Consider the following 6,027-nt stretch of genomic DNA (forward strand, 5'->3'; position numbering starts at 1 on the left):
GCTGAATAGCCAAGTACTATATATTTTTTGTTTTTGTTTTTATTAATAAGTACATAAATAAATAAAAGAACCAAGTACAATAAATAGGCATACTCAAGCTAAAAAATATCAAGTGAAGCACAGATGTAACAACACAGATGTTCAACGTGTCATTTTCTTAAAAATATCTTTGCCTGTAAATTTTGTATTAATTATTTTAAATACAAATTTCAACTCATTAAAATTAAATTAGTATAAATAAATATAAAATATACTTCATGTAGATACAATATTTAAACTAGATTTTTTTAAATAAATTAAATTTAACTATGTATAATACACATTTTGTTGAAAATGCATTTTTAAATTTGAATATTTATTAATCCAAAATTTATTTGAATGAGTAGAAAACAAACAAACAAACCCAAATTGAATTTAAATGGCTAATACAATTGAATTCACCATGCACAATTAATTAAAACTAAATTCCTACATCTTATTTATTTACATTAACTAATAAGTAAAAGTAAATACAGTTGGAGTCATTTTCCGTCAATTTCCGTCAATGACGATGCCCACCTTTCTGTTAGTGTACAATGACGTGAAACCTTGAAAACAACAAATTAAAAAAATATAAATTAAATTTAAATTAAAAATACATAAATTAATATACATGAAGAAAAAGAAATATGAATAAACAATAATACAAATTTGTTTGTGTAACAAATGTAAATTGTGTATTCAATGTAATGTAATCCAAAGTACCGGTACAGTATAATAAACAAACTACACATGACAATTTTTTCGAGACAATTAAGAAAGAAAATTATACACTGAATGTTGTTTTTTATATCATTGCATGCGACTGATAATTATTGTTTTTATTTTAAAAATTCAATAATATAATGGACTGTATTTTATTTTTCAAGGACTCAATAAGTGCAAATGTAGCGTGGCTTCCTCTACAAGCGTTTGAGCTTTTCTGAGGCACTTTTCCCCTTTGCACAGCAGCAGCAGCAGCAGCAGAAGTAGGCCCAGTTTCACAGCATCACAGTGCTCCCTTTGAGAACCACTGACTCGTCGGAATGCGTTAGGCAATGGAAGAGCTCCTTGGGTGGATCATGTTCCTCCACCGGTTCTAATAAAAACAACATCAAGTGTCGCATACGTCGAGGGTGACTAGTCAAACGTTTCATTATCACGTTCTCAGGCAGCGCGACTGAGGTCATGTGCTTTCACACATACTGTAGGTGTTGTCTGCCTGGCTGACGAAAAGCAGACGCTGCCGGCGGAAGTGCAGATTTCAGTACAGTGGTGCATGGCGGCGTGGAGATAAAGCCATCGTTTCCACCGATCAGCGCAATTCAGATCCGTTTTGTACAGTATGCGGTTTCATTGCGGAAAAAGTACTTAAAAAAACACAAATATGACGTACACCAATTTCTGGGACCCTTTTGATGTTGGTAAAGTATGGTAGTGGCTGTGTAAAGATAAAGCTACCAATCAGAAGTCAAATGAACAGAGCTTTTGTGGGGTCCCCAATTCTGCATTGGTACCAACACAAGATGATGATGTTTGCTACAGAGCCAAGGCAAAGTCACATCGATTGAGGGGCAAGGACACTGCAATGTTCTCTCTCTTTGCTCCAGTGGACACGCTTACATCAACACTATGTCATACTGTACTGGATGTCGTCATATACACTTAGAACATTCACCCCCAGCCCTCAGTGAGGCTCAGTGGTTGTAAATTGAAACACATAATTAGGGATTAGGTAGGATTTCATCTGGTTAAAAAAAAGAAGAAGATATTTTGGTTTGGTTTTGGGGTGCAGCAAACACACATTTTCCATGGAAACGCTTAATGAAGTCTTTATCACAGTAAAAAAAAAAAAAGAAGATTTATGGTGTGTTATCAATGCATTTAAAATTGGCGTCAATTATATATGGATTTTTGATATTCGCGAATCCCCTATTTTTTTTTTATCAGGTTTAAACAAAGAAGTCATAAAAAATCACAGCCCTATATTTTCAAGTATAAAGGTATGTTTTCTAGAATTAAAAAGTGTAATATTACCAAATAAAAAGTTGCATTTTTACATTGATGACTTTGTTCAACTTTGACTTTTATAGAATAATATGACTTTATTTAGTAAAATAAGACTTCATTATTATCAAATTATAACTTTTTACTTTGACAAAATATGTATTTTTTTTTTACAGATTTTTTCATTTTCATTTTTCCTCACAAGATTACAAGTTTTTTCTTTCTTTTTTTTTTTATCATAGTATACAAATTCCTTTTCACAGAAAAATTCTTATAGCATTTAAGGGTTATGTTAAATTGGTGTTAGTATTTAGATCTCCCCTGTAAAGGATCCTGACCGTTTTTGGTCAGGATGTAACGATAACAGCAATATCACGATATTAAACTTGCCACGATATCATTGTCATCATGCCGCGATTTGTTGGTTGTATTACATTTGTGCAGTTCTAGCACCCTCTGGTGGTTAGTTTATTAAAGCAGTTTAATTTTAATTAGGAATATTTTGGCCAGTGCAGTGGTTATCACTCCCATAAATCAGTCATTCAAGCAAATATTTTTCAACTGAACTTTTTTTTATATCGCCAACATCCCCACGATATTGTGATTATTATGATTTTCATATCATATTTATTGTATTGTGACGTTTTGATATCAATACATCCCGAGTCCTTGGACCCAAAAAGTTTGCAAACCCTTGCTCTTAACAAAACTGAGCATCTTCTGGAAGGCACGTGTTGCAATCACGTGCACAGACCCAGCGAGGCTGCGTTAATTATTGAAACGTTCCCACAACGCCCACCTCACCGGCTACCGGATTATTTTAGAAACAGACGCCGCGTATAGGAGGCGGCGGCAGAGAGATGATAGAATGCCGACGGACAGACTTGAGTGTTCAGTGGGATTCAAATGGACAGATACATTATCTTGTGGATAAGATTAAGAGCTGTGCTTTGTCTCCCACCCGGTTTTTGGTCTCATTGCGTGATGGATGCAACCATTTACAGCAAACGGGCGGCGCTGGAACTATTTCTGTATCTCTGACACAGATGGAAGACTTTCACTCATTTAGTCGTTGTTTATTCCTATCTAGAGGGGATAAGGAAAAAATATCTTGTGTCCATTTTGGCGTCTGGAGATGATACAAATATTTACCTTGAAATCCAGTACGGTTGATCTGATTGTCTATGGAATTCTGAAGAGAAGTTCTGGTTCCTCTCGCCAGTTTTACTGACCCAAGTGGCGCACCTGAAAAGTCTGACAGGCAGGTTAGAGGTTAGGGTTAGTGCAACATTTCACAGTCTGTTCGTATCGCTGTCGTAGACTCAATGAACTGCATTATCGTGTCTGCAGTGGGCTCGGATAAGCCTGCGGAGACACAACAAAGCGCCTGTTCGTGGCTTCGATGACGGAGCATTTTTCCAAGGGAGCAGAGGGCCGAGTGACATTTTCTTTGCCGATGGACAGTCGGGGTGGGGATTATTCCGAGTGGGAGAGCTTGAGATTCCGCTGGAGTCCATTTTTAGGCATGTGGGTCCCAAATGTCTTCTCTTGTCACTGTGACTTTTTCTTGGAACTTTCTCCGGTATCACAACACTTTGTTTGTTATCTGGCAAGGGACTGAAGCAAAATGAGACGGCGGCATCAACTGTTGATGTCCCAATGAAGGAAGGGTGTGTTTTGAGAAGGAGCATATGAAAGCATTTCATGATTTGGGGTAATATTTGTTAATATCTCATTCATTTTTCTGAAAATGTTAATGTGAAGATTTTTAATGACAAAGCTAGTATATATATCTGAAGAATGTTTGTGAAAGTTTTGTTGATTTGTGGGATTTTTATAAATGTAATTGTGTGAAAGAGGCCATTGTGTCCTTTTATTTCTATGATTTCTTTAAAATGAAAAATTTTCAAAAATATTAACATTCCTACACAATGTTCAAATTTGTTCAAGTTTTTGCAAATATTAACAATTCAAAAAAAAGTTTTTATTTGTTTTAAGCATTTTTAGACATTTTAAAAATATTTTGCATCTTTAAAAAAATATGTAGTACCGGTAAATATTTATTTAAAAAACATTTTATAGAAATACTGTATGTCTGATTATAAGGACAGTATAGTCTTCTCTTTAAATCTATGAACATTTAAAGAAAAGTATTTAAAATTCAACAACATTTTCATTGAGAATGATTGCACTCCCTATAAAATATTCACAAAATGTTAAAATTTTCACCAAAATTCTTCACTTCCCTATTAACAAAAACACAACTATTATCAAAAACTGTGTTGTTGTTTTTTTTTTTTTTTTACAATTAACCCCCACCCTTACCCCCTTGAACCTTGAATCATTTGAACACCTAAGTGAGCAAATGATGTGTCATCAAGCATCTGAATTGGAAGCCGCAATGACTCTTTAAACACACACTTTGGACACAAAAGTATCTTGCTTTGGCAATTTCTTGCTGAAAGGGTCAAGGCAATAAATTCCGGCTCAAATGTTTTATGTCTCTGTTCCAGATGTCACCATGCATTTCATTTTCTTAAAGTGGCAAGCTGCAACGTCTGCCTGAACACACACTTCCAGGTTTGCCAATGTCCTGCTTCAGCGAATTCTGCATGAATTGGAAAAGCCAATAAATCCTGGCTCTCCCAATCGAAATGGAGCATTATTGCAAGCACCATTCACGCTGTCTGTCAAATTTATTTTACAATGTCAGCAAAATAACTTCTTTTTTTTTTTTTGCTACAATAGTGCTTTCTATGCACTACTCTACACTTAAAGGGCACTTAGGAATGTTAAAAGATGACTTAAAATGTTACGATACGGTGGCCCGGTAGGAATTGAAATAATATCAGGGTTATAATTGTTTGGGATTTTTCATTATAGTTAGCTTTTAGTTCATTTTGACTCTTGTGTTTAAATTCAGTTAGTTTGAATTATTTATTAGAGCAGGATTGTTTGTTTAAACGTTTAAATTCTTTGTTTGTTTTAGTTTAATTTTTATTAGTTTTAGTATTACTTTTTTTATGTGCAGTTTTTGTTGAGGGATAAAAAAAAAAAAGTTACTAAGTGCTGTGTAATAAACAAAAATTCTCAAACAACTTTTTGACCTTCCTTCTTTTGTACAGATGTACAACAATACCAAAACAAATATATCTACAGTGAACTCTGAAAGCTAATGTAGGATATTAATTGACAAAGGCGAAAACAAAGGACATTTTCGCTACAGCTATAGCTTGTTTTAATTAGCTTTATAAATGTAAAATTGAGTTCTAGTTAGTTTTCGGGGTGTTTTAAAAGCACATTTTATTTCGTTAAAGAAAATTTTTTTTTCAATGTTAGTTTTATTTTTTTCATTTATTGTAATAATCTTGCAACATATGGCAAATAACTCAACCAGCGCCAAGTTTTGTCTCAGTTCGACCAAGTATGAGCACCTCGCCAGCATGTCTGAAGGTTAAAGGGAATCTCCATACTTCTTGCACCATTTGCCATTCCAGTGATTCCTGTTTTTGGCGTGTCCTTACCCCCACCCAAAGTGGACCTGCCCGAGACACCAACTGCCAGCATTTTAAGATGGGGACCGCATATGCAAAAGTTCACCGGCTGTGCTGCTGCCATTTGGGTGTATATGATACTCCATGCTATTCGATTCCCAAGCAAGGTGGGGCGGGTGAACAAATACATAGTCCACTGGACGACCTGAAAGGGGACATATTATAGGTAAAAAAAAAGTTGTTTGTTTTTTTAATATTTGTGTACAAATAGTTATGTCTCTGGAGTGGCTGCCCACCGAGCAAGTGTGTTATTAATAAATCAGACCTTGAGTTAACTGCCGATTTCAGAAAATGTGTCAAATTGTGACATCAGAGTGCGACTAATTAACATATAAACACTACCACATCAAACTTCTCCCCCAATGATACGGTCAGATAGGCTTGATGAAGTTCCAGGGTGAAGAATAACTATCAAATGCAAAAGGTAAGCAGAGCCGCAGCGCTAGCA

This window comes from Leptonotus elevatus, chromosome 14 (genome assembly GCF_054856555.1).
Source record: "Leptonotus elevatus isolate MCC_2025b chromosome 14, RoL_Lele_1.0, whole genome shotgun sequence".
NCBI lineage: Eukaryota > Metazoa > Chordata > Actinopteri > Syngnathiformes > Syngnathidae > Leptonotus > Leptonotus elevatus.